The following is a 22215-nucleotide window of genomic DNA, read 5'->3' on the forward strand; positions in this document are numbered from 1 at the left end:
GCCTGGTGTAAAAATGGGAAACCACGGAAAACCATTTTCAGGGTTGCCGACAATGAGGTTCGAACCTACTATCTCCCGAATACTGGATACTGGCCGCACTTAAGCGACTGCACCTATCGAGCTCGGTACCAGTATTCCGACGACTCTGGACCGGTATAGATATTTCAGAAAGAAGGAGTGCGCTTGATCTACAGGTGTTTTCTTATAACATTTTTTGGGCTGATGTGGTGATAGCCTCAGTATAAATGTAAATAAGTGGCAATACTGTATATCAGAATGAGTTGGTCCGAAATTCTGGTCATGAACAGTTATTAAGTGGTAAGCTTTATCGTTGCACAGTGCACTACTTAATCCGCGAGGACTGGTGTATGGGTTACTTTGACCCAAGCCATTAAAATTACCTCACATCTCGTATATGAACAAACGTTATTTCCTGAAGATTTCAGTACCTTCCTTCTTGACCTTGAAATACATACTGCATGTGTTATCAATCAAATCAAATCAAATCAATTCTGATCCTCGAGGTAAAGTTACGTCGTTCTATTTCTAACCTTGTCAAAAATACCCATGGCGCCAGTGCTCGCGTAACTTTCTACCTGGTAATAGACGTTCTCATCTACAGTCTTCATGCCCGGCAGTTAGAGTTGCTTGAAGTTGTAGGAAGGATGGATTGGAAAAAGGGGCGGGAACGCATTCAAAATCTAATAGTTGAAGTATTTTCAGAAGAGCAACTGGAAGAAGAAATTGGTGGTGATATTGAACGTATGAGCAGACGTTTGCCGCTTACGATATGTTATGCCATGCTAAATGTTGTTGGTTTGAATTGCCTTGTACTCTATCAATTTAAGAAACTTCAGAAAGTAATCGGACGAGCATTTCTGAAACAGTTCCCTGAGGAAATGGTGAAATTATTAAATGCTGAGCAGTTATCAACAGCCTTCCTTGTTCATTCGAAAAATACATTTCCCTGCCGGACTGCCGTCGAAAACGTCCCGAACAGGATGTGGGTATAACCCCTCAAATGAGCACAAGAAAACATAAAGTTAGTGTTACAGATGTAAAGCTATGACCTGTAAACAACACACGACTCCTATATGCTACCAATATGCGGAGCGCCCTATTGGAAATGATGAGTGACACTGTGAACGTTCGACAACCATAACTGCTTCTTTGATCACACCGTGAGTTTTAAATTGATGAAATGTTTCTTCTGAAATGTTTATGAATATAGTGATGCTTCTATGAAATATTGGCATTTACTCTCTGAAGTAATAATTAATACTTGTAGCGTCCCTTGTTTACCCAGAATGATGTTTGATTACTTTAGTGTATCAGGAAGTTAGTGAACTAGTCAGAAACTACATATTCCGACTGTAGACAGATTACTGAATACAATTTAACCAAGGTTTATTCTTCTTTCTTCTTTCTTCGTTATGCCCATTCAGAGAGCGCGTTTGAACTTGTTAGTTGGTTTGATGGTTTGTGCCTTCTTATCCTCCCAAAATCTCTTCATGAATGCACTGTGTTGCATCTTGCGTTCTGTCGACCACTTCCTACCAGTTGTCTTTTTTGGTTTCTCCCTAAATTTATGATTGGCTACTTTTGTTCTAAAAGCTCCACGGTTTTCCTTGATGTCGTCTGTGATATTTATTTCTTGGAGGTCCGCCTTACTTTCTTCTAGCCATTTTATTTTGACCTTCTTTGAGTTGATTACTTTGAATAATCTTTTAGTTAGTCTGTCGCTGTTCATTCTGTAGATATAGCCATAGAAATTAAGGCGCCTTTTCCGTACGACATCAGTAAACCTGTCGGTGAAGGAGTAGAGGTCTGCTGTTCTCCTCTTAATCCAAATTCCATTTTCTCTCGTAGGACCATAAATTTTCCTGAGAATTTTCCGCTCCTGCTTTTCAATTTCTGTCATTTTAGAGTGATCACCTAAGCATATGGTTTCTGAGGCATATAAAGCTTCGGGCAATACAACTGTCTTGTAGTGTCGTAATTTTGCATTACGGGATATGACTCTTTTGTTTAGTAATTCCACATCAGTCTGTATGCCTTACGTAGTTTGGTGTTTCTTTCTACATTGGCACTACTGTCTAATCCTGATGGTAGTATAATTTCTCCAAGGTATTTCAAGGAGGGCACGTGTGAAATTGTGCAGTCTTCTATCTCTAGCGGAGTTCTTTTGCTATTTTGACGTAGATTTTCCATGTACTTGGTTTTCTCGTAGGTTATCTGGAGGCCTGCCTTTGATGCTATATTGAGTAGTCTCTGTATGGCATACCTTGTTTCATCCTTGGTCTTAGTAATTATCGCGAGATCATCAGCAAATGCTAAACATTTCACATTGACCTTGCTTCCCAAATTTCCGATGTTCACACCCTTGATATCCTTAACCATGGATTATTAAATAAAAGTTTTCGCTTCTCCTTGTTCTCGGCCTTTTCCTACTCATGTAGGGATTGACGTTCTTAGCATGTATTTTCCATTTTCTTCTCTATCCCTCTGTCTTTGTTTCTTAGGTGCTTTTCCATCAGATCCTCACGCAGGGTTTCCCTCCATCTTCTTTTTCGTCAACCTCTCTTCCTTTTGCCAACCACTTCCGGAGCAAATTTTCTCTTGCGCATAATGTGAACATACACGAGCAGGCGCTTTTCTTGGTTATTTCGATCGTGTTAACGCTTCCCCTTATGAAATCGTTCTCAATTCGGTCTAATCGGGAGACACAAGGCAAGAAACACAGCATTTTCGTTTCTGAGGCTTCCTGGTCTTGACACTGTGACTGCACAGTCGACCATGTCTCCACTCCATAAATCATTGTAGGCGACAATTTAGAAAACAACAACATTAAAATGTGGATAAAAAGGACCCGGAACAAGACCTCGCGTTACACATTGCCTTGCTAGTCTTCACAGGTACTACTCGGAATAACTCTCTGTGACAATTTATATTAGAATACACAGTGTGAACTGGCAAGGTGCAAGGCAACACAATCTAGGTTTGTTGTGTAGAAATTTAACCTACATCACTTCCCGAGCTAAAACGTCAACTTATCTTTGTACCGTCCGGCCCGTATTGACGTATGGTCTATCTGCTTGGAATCTCACAACAACGGAGTACATGAGTAAGTTAGAGAAAATACAGTACCGTAAGGAAAGTTAGTTATCCTTCACTCCACTATCATCCAATAAGTTACCTCCGATTGAGAAAACAGCAAAACAAAGTGACCTAATCTTTTTTCGGAGAATCGCTCTTTGGCTGTGTGGTTAGTCACCCATTTCACCGCTTATCATTTGTTTAGCGCTCAGCTCTTCCCTTCGGACCCTTTTTCTACATTTCGTCCAAACCTCTACCTTCCAGAAGGCGCTCTGCAAAGCTATGGATCTCACTGTAAGGGAATTTCAAGAACTTGCCTCTTCTTAAATTTAAGTTGTACCTAGAGAATAATGTTGTTTAAAGAACTGCTGCATATACTCTATTTGTGAGAGTGTGGGGGAATGAGTGATTGACAGATTGGTACTGTGAAAGGAAGTATGTGAACGCACAAATGAGAGAGTAAATTGATAATTATGTAACCGTCGATTGAGAGAATGCGAAATTATGTAGGCTATACATGAAGAACGTACGCAGTATTATTTACGTACTTTTAAACCATGTATATCATATCTAATTCAATGCTTACGTCTAAGAAACATTTTATGTCAACGTGGAGCTCATCCTTTTTACTAGAGCTGACAAAATTTGTGGTAAATAATAAACTATAATACTAATAGTGCATCTAGAAGTTTCGAAAGGCGGTACTCACAAAATTTATCTTGCTGAAGCAGTATTTTCTGGCCCATTGAGGAATGAAGAGTCAAAACTACTTCACACCTCATGCCCCTAGCACATCCATTTCTGGCGCCACTATTTTGGGCTTTTCCTTATAAACGCTTAACCTTTGGTGGTAGTACTTGAGAATCCAACCATCCTCCGGGCTGAGTGAATAAACAGCTAATAATAATTAACATAATAAAACGATTTTTTAAAATTCTGTCTCATTAATTTCTATTATCCTCGAATATTTTATGCAATTTTAATGCAGAAAGATTGCATAAAATATGTATTACTAAACAAAACCCAGGTTAGGCGTTACAAGGTTCCATGTCGAAATAAATTATGAAATAACTTCCTTAAAATCCTGCATAAAGAGAAGATAATGCTCAATATCGTCTATCCCTGTGGGTGAGGGCGGAAGGATACCCCTGCCTGTCGTAGGAGGCGACGAAATAGGGCATCAGGGGCAATCAACTTGTCAGCGTGTGTGGCAGCCGCGGGGCCCTAGCTGAGTCTGGCACTGTTTCCTCACTTGTTCCAATCACCTCACTGTGATCTTTGCTATCTGACCTCAAATGGTTAACTCTTGTTCTGTTTCCACTCCGACTTTATTAAGTGTGTGATGGCTTGGGAGACTTTGATTTACAGGCCTTTCGCGTCCCTCTCCTTTCTCTTTTATTTTTCGAGGGATTTGACCTGTTCCGTTTCCTTCTCTGATTAATAATGTTGATAGAGGACATTCGCCCAGTTTTACTTGCTCCTAAAACAATAATGACCAACCAAAACCAAACCCCATTGCGCAACAGCTCCGAGGGGCCATGGCCTACAAAGCGACCGCTGTTCAGCCCAAACACCTGCAGATTACGAGATGTCATATGTCCAGCACGACGAATTCTCTAGGCTGTTATTCTCAGCTTTCTAGATCGGGGCCGCTATGCCACACACAGATAGTTACCCATTTATAATCACGTAGTCTAAGTGGTCCTCGAACCAGCCCTGTTCCAGGTAAAAATCCCTGACCTAGACGGGAAACAAACACGGGGCCTGCGGGTACGAGGCAAGCACACTACCTTAACACCGTGGTGTCGGCAACAATAATCACCAACCCCACTCTATATTATCTTCCATAATAATAATATTTAGTTTTAATAAATAAAAACAAGAATGAGAGATTAATATCAGTACAACAGTTTCTAATATCTCGATCTCTTATATCTCATTAGTGGCCTACCCTTACATTCAACTGTATAGCATTTAGCCAGCGATAATACTGATTTGTTGAATTGATAAATGTTTATATCATTCAAAATTTCTAGCTGAATAGATCTTAAAGTGGTGATTTTCTTCAGAAACCCAACCAGCAAAACCACTAAGGTCTTTACCGTAAATGTTATTGGAGCTGAGAGTGTTCTTATTCGATCCCCGACATAGTGAATAAAGGCTGATTTGCACAAACATGCTAAAAGCTCTCTCTTTGATAATGGTTACTTCAAAATTCAGACAAAAGGTATTGAAAATTCCTTAACTCATTCTGTACTAGAGAAGCCTACAACCACCTTTGCATTTTCAGTTTTCGATTAATAAATTGCAAACTGATCCTAAGTGTCAGGGTACCCGTTGTCTGTCTGTTAGGTCATCAGCCCAGAGGCTGGTTGGATCCTCAAATAGCATCACCAAAGGCTATGCAGTTATAGGGAAACCACAAAACCCAACGGCAGTGCCAAAATGAGGCGTACTAGGCAAGATGAGGAGTGAGGTAGTTTGCCATTGCTTTCCTCACTGGTCAGACAGTGCTATTGTAGCACAACTAACCCTATGACTAACACCTTTCATGACACTCAGACACACTGGTTGTGCTCTGAATGTCATTAATCAGCACCACCCATACTCCAGCAGCTTCCATTTTGTCACAGCCATGGATGAGACTTGGACTTCAGTGGAAGCTACACTTTGCTCTGGCCTGTGCCAAGAGATGGATGCAAAAGTACTGTAACCATCAAGAAATGACAGCAGGCAGACCCGTTGTTACTGAATAGGAAAGGACATCTCGGACATATTTTGAGTCATGTCCCTCCTTGTAACCTGGTGGTTAGGACTATACAATCCACAGTTGATCCCTAAGTTTTTAGAGCAGAGATCCCTACTGGGACTAAGTGTAAGTAGGGTAGCAACCTGTTTCACAGAATTTTCACTGAGCACGCTCAGAAGGTTTTAAACAAACCTCGGACCTCCCACTTTACAGCCGAGGGACTCCTTGGAAACAAATTGGCGAACGAAATGAAATTCGATAGGGAATCAATATTAAAGGGGCCTATGGAAGAGAGAAACTCGCCGAGTCAGCAAAGAGGATGCATCTGGATGTGTCAAGAATTAAAGATATTCTGGTAAGAGGAGATAATGAAAAAGAGATAGAAGATAATTCAGTGTACTTGACGGGTGTTAAAAAGAAAAGGGCGTAGTGTGAGGCAGGACTGTTCACCAGGAATACCTTTTTTTTTATTTTTTTGCTAGGGGCTTTACGTCGCACCGACACAGGTAGGTCTTATGGCGACGATGGGATGGGAAAGGCCAAGGAGTTGGAAGGAAGCGGCCGTGGCCTTAAGTAAGGTACAGCCCCAGCATTTGCCTGGTGTGAAAATGGGAAACCACGGAAAACCATTTTCAGGGCTGCCGATAGTGGGATTCGAACCTACTATCTCCCGGATGCAAGCTCATAGCCGCGCGCCTCTACGCGCACGGCCAACTCGCCCGGTAGGAATACTTTTGCACGTAACATAGTTTCTGTAAGGCACTTAAATGAGTGAATGACGTGGGTAGATCTGAAAGTTGGATGAATGAGGACGACAATTATCCCAATGTATTCAGCATGTGAGGGTGTAGATGAAGATGTAGTTAACAAGTTTTATGAAGATTACGTGACGGCAAGGACAGGATAGAGCTAATGGAGGATTTCAATGCCAGATTTGGAAATAGAACTGAAGGATACAATGGGGAAATGGGTAAATGTGAGGAAGATATGAAAACTAATAGGAATGGAAACGGTTTACTGGACTTCTGTGGTAGTATGGGAATGGCAGTTGCAAATTAATTCCCCAAGCATAAGGCTGTCCATCGCTACACATGCGAGGGTAAGGGAACCAGATTCGTAAGAGACTATATCGTCCCTGTTCTGCCAAAACGGCGAATGTGACAATGCTCTTCCTATCCATTATTTCCCTTAAGACTGGTTACGCCTTCCAGCCACGTATTGATATGAGGTCCGTCAGAACAATTTCCGTTGAGTTAATTTTCCTATGCGGGTGTGTAAAGTAAAATGAACCTTACTGTACTTTACTGAAGGAATGTACGTTTGCATGACATTTACACACGCCTAGAGTGTGATATATTTAAGGTATATTTTCCTTTACACACGCGCATAGGAAAATGAGCTCAACGGAAATTGTTCTGATGGACCGCATACCAATATATGGCTGGAAGGCGTGACCAGTCTTAAGGCGAATAATGGACAGGAAGAGCATTGTCACATTCGCCGTTTTGGCAGAACAGGGACGATATCTTAAACGACTTTCAGTTCAGAAAATCTATTAAGAATGTGCGGGTTTTCCGAGCATTTTACGATGATGCTAACTATTAAATTATTCGTAGACCGAGGATAGAGAAAGTGAAATCAGTCCGAAGACAAGTAAGGGTAGAAAACCTCCAAGACGAGGAAGTCAGACAAAAGCACATAGATAGTTCCAAACAATGGACAGTAAGCAGGTTCAGGATATAGAATGGATGCTATATAGGTAAGCTGTAGTTGAAACAGCAAAGGAGTGCCTAGGAACAACAGTGCCGGGCTGAGTGACTCAGAAGTGTTGAGGCGCTGGCTTTCTGACTCCAATTTGGAAGGTTCAAACCTGGCTCTGTCCGATAGTACTTGCAGGTGCTGAAATATGTCAGCCTCATGTTGGTAGATTTACTGGCACGTTAAAGATTTCCTGCGGGACTTAACTCCGGCACCTCGTCGTCTCCGAACAACCGAAAAAGTAGTTAGTGGGACACAAAGCTAATAATATTAATTGATTAGGTACAACTGTGTGTAAAGATAGGGAAAGGCGAACATCTCGATGGAATGATGTATTGAAAAAACAGTTTGTAAACGTAAAAAATAAGGTGTAAATGGCTCCAAAGGGAATTTCACGGAGATAAAAGAAACATAGTGAAAGAAACCGATGTTGAATCCAAGAAGAAGTCGTGGGAAGATTTTGGTGATAGCTTGCAAAGGATTTCCAGGATTAAGTTGAGGTCAGCAGGTAAGAAATCCAAGAGAATTGAATGTGAGATAGGGTATAAAAAGCTGGAACAGGTAGATAATTCCAATTATTTAGGATGTGTGTTCTTCCAGGATGGTAGTAGAGTAAGTGAGATTGAATCAAAATTAAGCAAAGCTAATGTAATGAGCTCACAGTTGCGATCGACAGTATTCTGTGGGAAGGAAGTCAGCAGCCGGGGAAACCTTCCTGGACAGTGATATTCATAGAAAGGTGAGGGCGGAAGGAGAAAAGATGAATAGTGTTTTGGATAAATCATGTGAATTCAAACTAGTTCCGAGGGAATCATTGGAGTGGTGGAAGGAACATTTTGAAATCTTTCTTAACTCAAAAGGAACAACCTAGCTCATGCGGAGGACAATGATGTTTGTGAAATCACGCTTAAGGGAGTGGAAACTATAGTAAATAAACTGCATTGTCATAAAGCAGGAGGAATAGATTAAATTAGGCCTGAAATGGTGAAAAATAGTGGGAAGGTCGCGATGAAATATCTTTATAGAGGGATAAGATTGGCATGGATTTGTAAAGCAGTAATTGCGCCAATCTACAAGTAAGGGAGCAGAGGACTGCAAAAACTATCGCGGTGTCTCATTGATCAGTATACCAGGCAAAGTGTTCACTGGGGTACTGAAAGGGAGGGTGCGGTCTGTGGTGGATAGCAAGTTTGATGAAAAAAAGTGTGTTTGCTGACCACAGAGAGGCTGTCAGGATCAGATTTTCACGATGTGCTAAGTAATTGAAAAATAATGCGACAAGAATAGACAGTTATATTAATGTTTCATAGATCTAGATAAGGCAAATGGCAGAGTACCGAGGGAAAGGATGTTCGCTATACTGGGGGACTGTGGGATTAAAGGCTGATAATAAAAAGCAATCAAAGGCATTTATGTTGACAATTGCACTGCAGTGAGAATTAAAGGTAGGATGATTCCAGGGACGTTCAACGTGGAAGCCATGGCTGGTGACCACGGAACTCATTATGGCATTGCTTTCAATTATTTGAACCACGTTCCTTCATTTCTTATCTGACCTTCCTTAACCAACTCTAGTCCTCTTCCAATATCGACGCTGTTAGGTCTGCCAGGCTGAGGGAGTCTTTTACTTCCCACTCTCTCCTCTTTCCTTTACTGATACCATCTACTTCAAAGATTCAGACCTCTTCCTTTCCATCTTATGATTTCAGTTAAAAGGGAATGTTTATATAGTTACCATAACAAAAAAAACCTAATCATCACGGTCACCAGTGGAGAGTGTTTTGTAAATGGAAACGTAAGTTTGAGGCGCGGTGTCTATGGAAATATATAATATCAGATAGCAGACATACGATATATATTAAAGAAATTGAAAAATATTTCTCATATTAGGTGTTAGTAGGGAATTTTAACAATTCAGGGCATGCTATTGCCAATGCTTTGAGTTTAACGTGACAGGTACGCAAACTTCTACAGCAAATTGCTGAAATTCCAAACGATTTTTGATATACCGCAACCCTCCTGATAGCACAGAACAGCTACAAGGTTCATACAATATACTGACTACTCCATGTAATCATTAATCCATGCTTTCAAGTTTCTGAGTAGCAGCTTTGTTAAAGAAACCTTTAAATGTTCTACATCATCTAGCCTTTTCAAATCATGACTGAGTATGTTTGATTTATTGTTCTTTGCTACTATGTAACTTCACTTCTGTAGATCATGCTGTAGCCTATTTCAATAGTAAGGGGTTCACAATGTTAAAATCTTATAATTTTTTACCTGCTCCCAGAAAGATAGTTTACAATTGTAAACATTGATGTCCAAAAAATTTAAAACTTATTCTATATGTTGATGTTTGAATCCCGTCATTAGAACCCCTTCTGTTTGAGGGGTTTAGAATACACCCACGGTATACCTTGCATATTGTAAGAGGCGACGACATGCGGGACCAGATGGTCTTACATTGGGAGCCTGGGTTGGTGACCACGGTTCTTTTGTATGAAATTGCATCCACTCACTTGTGTCAGGATCCTCACTTTCATCTTTTCTATTCGACTTCTCATGGTCATCTCTTGTCCTCCTCTGACTCTGACGGTATTAGATTTGGAAGAGGAAGGAGGTTTTCAATTTCAGCCCCTTCGTGGCCCTTTACTTTCATTTGCCCTCGATGAACACCACCTCCGCCAACGCCAACCCCACCACCATCTGTCGTTAGACGTAAAATTCACAGAATTCTAATATTTTAAATGCGAAAAATCCTAGTCATTTCCTTCATACACCTAGCCCTTGTTTTAAAATACAATAATCTGAACATTCCAGTTCCACATTATAGATGAATGAAATCACTCATGGAAATAAATACGAAACGTTTGATCGTAAACTCAAAAGTTGATCTAGCACAAACAAAAATGCAACGCCAATACTTGTCACTTGTAAATGAGTCTGCAAGAAATTTAGTCGAATAGAGAACTGATGCTAACGGTACAGAGAAAAAGAGCTAATTTCACTGGCCACAACTTGCCACTTGGCGACCACGGTTCTTACTAATTTCCTGGAAGGAAATACCACGGAAAGAATAAAAGCTGAGTACGAACTAGGAAAGAATTCCTTCAAGACTTGGCACAGGGTCTTCATTATGGTTCTTATTATGAAATGCGTCGAGTAGCTGAGGACAAAAAATAATGGTTGCATAGATAGGGCATTGCTTTTAGATACAAATGATGAGGATTTAAATGAGGAGTACAAGTCGGTAGAAGTTATATTAGCTTCACTTATTGTCATATAACCGTAAATAAAAATAAATACCTAAAACTAGGGAAAACGGCAATCTGAGAGTCCGTAACGTTTTCACTCTCAAGTTCGTTTCAGCCTTAGGCATGTCCCATACTAGAATTTTCTGGAAAATTTCGACAATGGTTGAAATTAAAAATACACTACCTTATATTTACACAGGTACAGAACAGTCATAGAATGACAGCATTAGCAATAGTTTTCACTAGGCCCTAGCAAAGGCGTGATAAATGTTCACAGCTTGTTTCACCGCAGCTGATCTTCAACATACTCATAAAAGTCAGGATCATCGTCATTTCCTAAAATTCATAAAATATAATCTTCCTTCATGCTTTCTTTACACTTCTGTGCACCCAACTCAGAAGACAGCTGTGTAATAAAAACACAACGGACGTAATTGTCGTAAAAATACGGCAAGTCGATTTATGAATCATCTGTCGTCTGAACAGAACAATTGCATAACAACAAATTACAGTGTCAGCCTGAGCTCGTAAGTGAAGAAGAGCGATTTTCTTGAAATCCGAATTAACTCGTGTTTGAGACAGCGGGAGACTTGTTGACATCCAAGAAAATAAAGCCCGAACTATTCAATATCCTTGATGGTGATTCGAATACGTGTAAATATTTTTGTGAAACATTCTTCGTCATCAATCCCTTCGATGCTGAAATAGTTAAACTTGTCATGCTGTCTTATTATTACATTGTAATCGGACAGTTCCCTTTGGGTGAAAAACTTGTTACCTTCTTTTGCTTACTTATATAGTGCACTGTAAAATTTATATAGGTCTACAACATAATGCTCTTACAGGATATATCAAAATTCAATATTACAAATTCTAGGGATGGTAGAAGAAACGGAAACCTACGTGTTTTGGTAAATGACCATGGGTTCGAAACAAATTACTGACTGGCAAAATCAGGAACTGTACTATCTTGGTATACATTAATCCTCATTCTTTAACATCATCAGTATTATATTGCACCAAAACTAAAGTTCCCTGAAGGAAATAAATTTCTTAGATTGCGACTATTTAAATATTCAAGCTCTTAGGCTTTTTCAATCGTCAAATTACAAGCGTTCTGCCCCCGTGTGGCAATGGGACTGGATTTCCACACATTTCCAAGACGCTGGCCACTGGTGGGCCGTCAAGAAAATGATAATAATAATACTACTACTACTACTACTACTACTACTACTACTACTACTACTACTACTAATAATAATAATAATAATAATAATAATAATAAGACTCAGCTAGCGTGCAAGTATGAAGGATGAGTTGCCCACTTAATCAATACTTTATTTTACATAGTGTCAATATTATTTACATAAAAATCAGTACCGGTTTCGACCCGTAAATTGGTCATCTTCAGCTGCTAGAGAACCTACTTAACAGCGACTGTACAGAATAAATACTACTAAAATTAAAATTAAACAAGAATGCCGTTAAGTAAACATGATACCACTATTCTAAAATTACTCAATGTTAAGATATATACATATGGTACATTTTTGGGGTTAAGGGGATTATTTTCAAATATTACATTTACTGAGGCTGGAATCGGATACAGTTCTTAGAGTTAATCAAGTATCTATAGCAGCTGAAGATGACCTATTTACTGGTCGAAACCGGTACTGTTTTTATGTAAATAATATTGGCACTATGTAAAATAAAGTATTGATTAGATGGAGAACTCATCCTTCATACTTGTACTTGAACTATCATTAAGGACCATGAAACTAATAGATTATAGTCAGCTAGCGCGTGCAGACATTTTAATTTGACGCCATCTGGCTGCCTGCACGTCAATTTCGACATTCCATTTTAATCTAGGTCTACTAGATGCCACAGAAACCGAAGCTCTCGTGCGCCTCCGTGACTGTGTTTCTAATTAATACTATCGGATAAACACCAAATGTGTCACCAGATATATTTTTCACGACGACATTGTACGACATGGAGTCTCGATTGGACGTATTTCCGCATTCAAAAATCCATCTACCTCTGTCGTTTTAGAACCAGTTATCTTGAAATACGGAGACCGACACACTACCACTGGTCCACGGAATGAACTTAAAACACTACTGCAAGCCTCCTTTGTAGGGCAATGCATTGACGAAGCACTGGGGGAGGTGTGTACCTCACCTTATGCAAAATGTCTTCCTTTGGCTTTTATATAGCCTACTGTAAAAAATGAAATTCCCAGATAAAACAAGTTAATTTCATCGACTGCGAATATTTAAATAATCGAGTTCTTAAGGTACTTTCAATCCTGAAATTACCTGTGCCCACTGCCACAATGAGTCTAAACGCTGGTAGTTCTACGAAAAAGCCTCAAGAGCTTGCCATAACATCTGAAAACAATGTCTGTGCTGGGACAATATGCAATACGTTTTCGTTCATTTAGACCACAGAGGGAAAGAGAGACAGAGTTGTATGAGATTCGAATTGAATCCGCGGAAGAGCTCGTCGCTCGTGCTCTCTACAGCACATGCCTGAGCTCTTTGAAAGTGTACGACAGGCAACGGCACGTGGTTTCAGAGCGTGCATTGAGTCGGAAGGACGCAATTTTGAACGTTGTAAAAGAATAAAATGAATTATACATTGAATTTTATTCTCAGCCATCTCAAAACTGTAACTATTGGCTTCCAGTGTGGTTATTTAATGAAAAAACATACACTGAGTGGCCAAAAGTCATGGGAAGACACTGTATGTTATGTTGGTAACGAGATTCTCCTCCGCGAGCCCTCAAAACGGCGGCAATATGGAGAGGCTTGAACTCTACAAAGTGCTGGAACCGTTCTGGAGGGATCTGGACCCACGAGTCTTGTAATGCTACCCGCAATTGGTCTTATGTAGTGAGTGTGGGGCTACATCAGAAACGACAGCATCCCATAAATGCTCGATTGGATTAAGATCAGGGGATCTAGAGGGACAATCCATGGTCGTAACTGCACTGGAGTGCTCCTCCAACCATCTGCGTGGCACCACAGAGCAGTGCATTGTCCTATTGAAACATGGCATCTCAATGAGAGTACTCTAGGTCAGAAAGGGATCCAAATGGTCTGAACGAATGTCCACATAACGTGCACCTGTCGGCGCTCCCTGCAGCCGGACAATGGGGCCTAATTGTGACCATGAGAACGCCGCTCAGGCCAGACTTGAGCCACCTCTCGCCTAGATACAATCTTGTTGACACCCAGGATCCACAGCTTCATGGGGCGTACCACGCGCCTATCAGCTAGATACAACTGGAACTGGGATTCATCGGACCATACCACACGCCGCCACTGTTCCATGGTCAATTGCCGATGTTCGCGAATACATGAAGTTTTTTGTGCTCTGTGTCGAGGTATCAGCAAAGAGACACGAGTAGGCCGTCGGCTGGTGAAGCCTATGCCGGGCAGTTGCCCCCTTTCAGTCCCGGTAGAAATGGCTTCCTGGCTGTCAACATTCAACTGGGCGGTGGTCTGACTCACAGTAGCCCGTCGAGCGGCCAGTATGGTTCTGTGGAGGTGACATGATATCCGTTCCTTAAACACCTGTGGTCTTCCCGTGCCGCGGTTTGTGCGGGTGGTAACATTCTCTGTACAATATTGAAGATCCATCCTCAACACTGTCAATCTCAGACACCCGAATTCGCGTGTAATCTCCGCAATGCTATTGACCCATGCGCCGATGAAGATGATCATCCGACGTTCAAAGTCGGTTAACTTACGACATGTAGCCATCTTCACGACACTGGTGTCTGTGACAAACTGCTCAGCTACGCCGCAGCTAACCGTAACGCTCAGGGGTCATATATGGCACATTTTCTAACGGGACACCTCTTCCAGTGAATTTTGGCCAATCAGAGTATGCTTTTCTTGCCTTCTGTCGTTCCTAGAAATTCGAATACCGAATTATTTTGCACCCAATTTTGCAAACAACTTTTGTGTTGGATGGAGAGGGCGCCTACTTCTGTAGTACTTTACTATTTGTACGAGAGAAAGATGGAAACTCAGAGTAATTACTCTGAACGCCAAGATTGTAATTCTTGATTTACGAACACTACTTTATTCCCAAAGTTATTTTGCGTGAACCGCTCAACAAACAACGACAGACGTAAATCCTCGACAACACCTTCTCATCCACTCCCTGAGTACCAAATGGAATAATCAAGGCGAATTATTCCAGAAGAAGCTTTCCAAGAAATTCACTTTTGACTCAGAGACCAAGAGAGAAAAACATAATAAACAAATGGAAACAATAGGACAGTCTGCTTGTAAAATTGGGTAGAACCTAGACATTACCGGACTCCTGTTATTGGGTATGTGGAGCCTAGGAAGACTTTCATCTTCACACATACATTTTTCTTACATTTTTCTTTTTTTGTCAATACTTTCATTCTTCGAAGGGTACGAACTCTTCGATTTTCCTTCTGATTAGTGTTAGAAGACAATGGTCTTCTACCACTCCTGCTTATGCGGAGAAATAGGCGATCTGGAAGTCTTAATGACCAAAGAGCAGATCCAAGTTGAATTTACAGGAGCGCATTTTCCAGCCGACTCGGTGTTCTATGATTGCTGTATAATAATTATTTCCTGTGGCTATTTCTAGCCCAATGCAGCCCTTTTAAGGCAGACCCTCAGATGAGGGTAGGCGGCATCTGCCACGCGTAGATAAATGCGTGTTATTTTAATGGAGGGTAGTGTCATGTGTGGTGTGTGGAGACAGCACGAACACCCAGCCCCCGGGCCATTGTAAATAACCAACGAAGGTTAAATTCCCCTACATGGCCGGGAATCGAACCCGCAAGCCTCTGAACCGAAGGCCAGTACGCTGACGATTCAGCCAACGAGTCGGACTATGATTGCGGTGAAATGCAATACCGTGATGTAGTGATTAGTGTGATTAGTTGCAACACCAGGAGGCGCCCATTCGATTTCCTGCTCTGCCAATAAATTTAAAAAATGGTACGAGAACTGGAAAGGGGTCCACTCAACCTCGGGAAGTCAGCTGAGTAGTGGTGGGTTCGATTCGCACCTCAGCCATTTTCGAAGTGGCTTTCCGTAATTTCCCACTTCTTCTCCAGGCAAATGCTGGGATGATACCTAAGGCCACGGCCGCTTCCTTACCTCTTCCTTGTCCATCCCTCCCGATCTTCCCATTCCCCCAAAAGGCCCGCCTTCAGCATAGAAGGTGAGGCCGCCCGGGCGAGGTAGTGTTCCTCCTCCCCAGTTATAACTCCCTACCCAAAATCGCACGCTCCAGGACACTGCACTTGAGGCAGTAGAGGTGGGATCCCTCGCTGAGTACTAGGAAAAACCAACCGTGGATGGTAAATATATTAAGAAAGAAGGGACTATGTCTTCGTAGCTGTATTTTGTGCTCAGTGTGATTAATAACGAAGGATGTGGTGTTTCTTCTCCCCAAAGCTCATGGTAAGGCTAAATATTGAGCAGAAAGTGAGTGATTTTTCTTCATAGTTTATTAAATTAAATTTTACCTTTAATTTACTGTATTTATTCTCAAATGAGTAATGATGGAGTTAGAAAGAACACCATTAGCATCCTAATGTTAGTTTTATTTTATTAATCTCGGTAGGCATTGTGACATTTGAGAAAAAGTAACTTTGTAACACATGTCCTAATAATTATTAAAATCTGTGTATGGGCTAAAATAATTATGAGCACTTGGATACACTCCATTTCTGTGAAAACCGTACATGAATAGCACATTCCATTTCACAAATATTTGGGGTGCTAGTTCTAAGTGAATCACTCTGTATACAAAACACGCCACACTATCGATCACCACAGAAGTACGCGAGAGGGAAAACATCCCTCCGTAAGGGTTTTTGTCAGGAAGGGCATCAAGCGGAGAACAGCGCTCAGTTAACATGTGTGAAACAGTTCACACACGCGACCCTACCAGAGTGTGGGAAAAGTGAAGTGGAAGGAGCAGAAGATTATCAAGAGTAAAATTTCACTCACAAGGTATGACAAAGTTGAAAGTGTTTTCCTTCGTTTTAGATCTGTTGGCAGGTAAGGTTAGTAGTAATACCAGTATTTATTACTTATCCCATTTGGACTATCTCTCTCTTGGAACATTAGAATCTTCCTGTAAAATTCCACATAAAGAGAATGTTACTGATTGTACAGAATTTGAAAGGTCCTGACATGTGTATCGTGGTTTATATGAAGCTGACGTTAGCAAGGGTGAAGCTTTTACTTTTGTTCCTGCTAAATTGCCTTGTGTGATGTAATTCTTTCATTTATTTTCCATGAGTAATTTTGTAAAGTCATAGTGGTGCTGTGCTGTTATGTCATAACTTTCTCCCTTTTCACATCCATGGCTTTTCATACAATTTAACTCACGTCCGACTTCATTTATAGAGCTTCACCCGTATGACTGACGACTCGCTGTACTGCTTTGAGTGCTAATTTCTGTACCAAAGTGCGAATATCTACTTCGTCACGATAGTCGACATTCATGCAGAAATTTGGACAGAGAAAATTAAAATTTTTCCATATATTAATTCCAGTTACTCATAATCCGTACGAAGGCAAGGAAATAACTTATTTTAAATGTACAGAAATTTAAAAATGCAACCGGAGATAAAATAATTCCTTTTTAAAATTATTTTCTAAGCCGTAATATGTACATGGTGGGCACTTTCGGAGGACATTTAGAGACGCTGGCTAAGTATTTAATGTAGGGAACCATGGTCGTTGATCGCACCAAACTGCGCGATTACATTTATTTCATTTTTAATACTCGTCTTCCTTTGTGTTTCTTTGCACTGGAAAATCTACAAAATTCTTTGAAAACTTACAGAATTATGTCAAAAGGCAACACTAGATACTTACTGCAAAACTAAAGAAAAAATCCCTTCATCTGCAAAATTTTGAAAAAAAGTTAAATCGGGACAGAGTGGAAGAATGGAATGAAAATGATTGCATAAATGAGTCAAAATATGTGTAGTCACCCCCTACACCCTCTCACGGAAATAACCCAACTGTAAACAATATATTATCGTTTAATAGAGAATGTGAAATTTCCAATAAGCAGGTCGCCATTGGCGACCAATAACTTCACACAGGCGACTAAGTTTGAATATTGATAAAATATTTCTCCTTCAAGTGAGACGACAGTGACTTGTTTTTAGCTTACGTTTCTTGCACTGTGTGCTTGAGGCTGCTTATCCCGTCTTCTAATTCAGTGCAGACCGGTGAGCGAGGGGGAACAGTGGAAGATAACAATCCCCGTCGTTCTGTGTTTTAATCCAGGCGTCTCGGCTTCAGTTTCCCTCGAACTCCACGGTGGCCCTTTGTTAGGAAACTTCGTGCTTTGTGTCTTTTCTGGAACATAACTTTCAGTCTTCTTGATAATGTCTTCGGGACATTTTGACCAGCAAAATGTGCATTATATTTTTGAGATCCTCCTCGATCATTGTTCTGTCTGTCTTCCACATTCTTCTGAGCTTCCATCTTCATCCTCTTCCTGCCTTTCTCATCATCTTCTGGCTGCATTCCGTCTTCTTCTGGACGTCTTCTGTATATTTGTGATCATCTTTCGACTCCTTCCAACCATCTTCTGGCTTCTTGCGGCCATCCTATATATTCTTCCGGACTCTTGCGGCTTCCTTTTGCCGTCATACACCTCCTTGTGGCCATCCTCCATCTCCTTTTGGATTTATTTCACATTATTCCCGCTGTTTTACGTCTTCTTCTAGCCGTGTTACAATCTCTTTTGTTAAACAATCCTGGCTTTCTAATTTCATGGTTTTCTTCCATATTCTTATAGCTTTTTTTCTAGTTTTTACATCGTATTGCACCCTTCTACGTCGGTGGCACGAGCACTCTACACCCAGCGTCTTTGACAGGTTCTCCTTATTACGAGATGGCATCAAATAAGTTGAGCGCTCGAATGGGGATTAAACATGTCTATTTACACTCCCAAATTGATTGACGACGAAACATGACAATAATAATAGATTACGTTGGAAATCCTATTGGGTAATCGAAATGTCAAATTGAAAGTATGGTGCATCAAACCGGTTAAATATCTTTTGTATATTATCCTATTTCTAGTTCATCGATGGACCATTAATATCCCACCTAAACGCAGACAATCTGGTATTTGTTTTAAGATTGTTTATATTAATAACGTAGGCATTGTGTTATAAATAATAGTGAATGCAATGTCAAAATGGATTATCAGAGATGGTTTATAATATCTATGTTAGATTAATGAGGAGTGAGATATTCTGGATAGGAATACATTTATTCAAAGACTAGCAGAAGTACCCATTCTTCGTACGGGTTATCAGAAACTGGCTTTAGTTACTCATACTATCGGTGTGACTGACTTCATTATATATTTATATCACTGGTGTATTTAATTAAGTACGTAGAAATTATTTGTCCTGTTTGGAATTAGAGTTTATCTTCCTCTTTTCTTCATGAGTGCCCCTAAATATTAGTTCCTAATTAGTGTTGACCTCTAAGATCTTTTGCTACCATGTTTTTTCTTCATTTCCACCTAGATATACCTGCTCCCTTCACAAAACTGCTGGTTTAGTGTAAATATACTTCCTCTAGATAGTACGACAAATATAAATATTACTGAATGTATTTGTTTGATCCGACATTTCGTAACTATTACAAATTATCAAGGAAATACGCGATGCATTAAATAAAGTACCATAATTATTGAGAATTATAATTCCCAGGGCTTGTCACTTATGTCACACATCATATAATGAATCTGAGTATAAATGTTGAGAAATTTTTTCAAGTCAGGCGCGCACCATCTTGACAATTGTGTACAGTATATAGGTTGTTTTCACGGTTACAATGATCGTAAAAATGGACCAAAATATCGGCACTAATAACATCAGTGACCCTACTACTCCATGATTTGATAGAAAATAGTTTAAACTATCGGTAACAGACTCCGCAAAATGCTGAAACGTAAGCCAGTACGTAAAAACGGAGGACAGTCGGCAACCGCTTTTCGCTGTACCACGGAGATTTCCGCGTCTATTATTTTCATACTTCACTCCATTTCCTTCCCCACCCAAAGGAGTGCTATGAGCGTCTTGCACAACAGTTTATTTTTCCCAGATAGTAATTCATATGTGTATCAATTTTTGTTGGCAGCTATGCCCAAACGTACATGCATAACCTAGCTGCTGTAGAATCCATGGTTACGGCCGTTCGTTTCTTTATCCGATTCCTAGAGCAGGGGTTGTGTGGTTCCAATATCTCCATAACGGCTGGTTTTAGGGCCTTAAAACCTGGTTTTCGGGCCCGAAGCTTTTACCGAGTTTTCTTCCTTGCGTCAAGGGGCTTAAAATGAGCTTGGTCTCGTCCTCGTACGACAAATTCGATATCGCCTATATTAGCCTATTATTATAATCATTTTATATCTCCCCCGTCGCCCCCACCCTCGAAAAGTTTTGAAAATAAAATACAACCCATGTTACTCACTGGCAATGTAGCTTTCTATAGGTGAAGTAATTTTTAAAATCGGTTCAGTGGTTTTTGTGTCTATTCGTTACAAACAAACATACACATTTTTCCTCTTTATAATATTAATTACTATAGAAAAATCCCTAAATAAGTCAAAACGAAACCAAGGATCGCCGTGAAATCCAGATATAATAATTAAAAGGTTGAAATTGCAATCAATAAGTTGTCAATTCAAACCTATCTCAATGTAATGCAGTGATAACGTTATATATAATCCATCGAATTTCAATTATTCTAGTCATTTAAACGAACACTAGTTCATAATAACTGTACCGGGCGGTACACCTCCACGCCGCTAATTCAAACTTTGCGCCAGTTGAAACTCCTCTGCTGGAGGAAGTCGGAACTTTATCTACTGTATTAATTTTCAAGTTTCTCAGAAGATGTCACTACTCGGAAATTTTGAAGTTTCTGAACTGGGTCGTTTTCGATGTATTTTTGTTTTACCTGTAGTAAGAAGTGTGAACTTTCTCTTCTAGAGGACACTACTGAAGAACTACAATGGTGCACCCTAGTGCGAAGTGAAAGAACTGTTTTTTGGAGAAATTTTTATTTCAAAAGTTTGTTCCTTGTTAAATTTCTTTCTGTTATTGTTTAAGTTGGCTGTATAACCCTTTCTTTCCCCTTGTTTTGAATTTAGCCAATCCCGAATTTCTTTAATTAATTTATAACCAATCAGGTGTATCTTCCCCAACGGGGATATGCTGCTTAACCCTAGCCAATAAAGTTTTTGTGGGAGGGTGTTCTCATTCCTAAAACGCCTCGAACTTTCCGCGAGAGTATATAAACTGCTGATTTTAGGGTCTCTGCGCCACTTCTGTACCATCTTTCAGTGTGTAAAGTACATAGCAGGGGGCGGGAAGCGCCTCTTTCTTCGGACAGCAGTTCATCCATAAGGTAATGGCCGTTTAATAACTTCTTTTCTTGCTAGCTCAGCAGTTTAACTCTCGGGGCGGGTCCGAAGCTTTTCCACCATGTAACTTTTCCCTAAAATGTAAAGACTCTTAGTATCTATTCTCTTTTAAGCTACATATTGGGATAGAGAGTGCTTAAACCTCTCGAGCTCCCACTCATATTGTTTTGAGGTGAACTTATTTTTCACAACCAATTCTTCCTTAACGTAAGGTAAATTGTTTCTTTCTAAGTCACCTCTTTAGTATGGGATTAACCCTTGCATTAGCGGCCTAGAGCCAGATTAGGTTTTAAACAAAATGTATTAGGAGTGCAGATCGCCTCCTCTCAAATTGGTATTTTAGAGGCCATGTAATTAACCTTTTCTCACTTAATAGGCCTCAGTAGGTTGGGTATTTTTACCCCTGTGTCTATGTCCTTAGAGGACAACTTGAAGGTGGAGTTTGGTGTGGCCTTTGATAGGCTTAAAGTTGAGAGCGAGTGGCTCTTTCTCGAAAATTGAGTGTTGTATGCCTCGAGGAGGCTTTTCTGTGTAATTTAGAGCAAGTGCTCCTGGGCATGAATGGGGTTTTCTGCCCCTCTGTTAAATCTTGTTTTGAGGTAAAGTTGGGCTAGTTGCCCAAGAATTGCGAGTTCGGGGCTCGAAGCCCAAACCCTGTAAATACTATAATTGTACATTCTCGAATAGTGTCTTTGCTACTCTGTACCTGCCATTCTTGTTAGTTCTTGATATTGAAAAGAAAATATAACCTTGTTAAATTTTACATTAACTTTAACTTCGTAGTTTGAGACCCGTTCACCCCCGCACCTTCTTTCACCTCTACCTACCACAAAAATACGGTAACAAGTGGTAGCAGAGCGTGGTTGAATGGGTCTCAATTTAGCCCCT

The sequence above is a fragment of the Anabrus simplex genome, chromosome 1 (assembly GCF_040414725.1).
Source record: "Anabrus simplex isolate iqAnaSimp1 chromosome 1, ASM4041472v1, whole genome shotgun sequence".
Taxonomy (NCBI): Eukaryota; Metazoa; Arthropoda; class Insecta; order Orthoptera; family Tettigoniidae; genus Anabrus; species Anabrus simplex.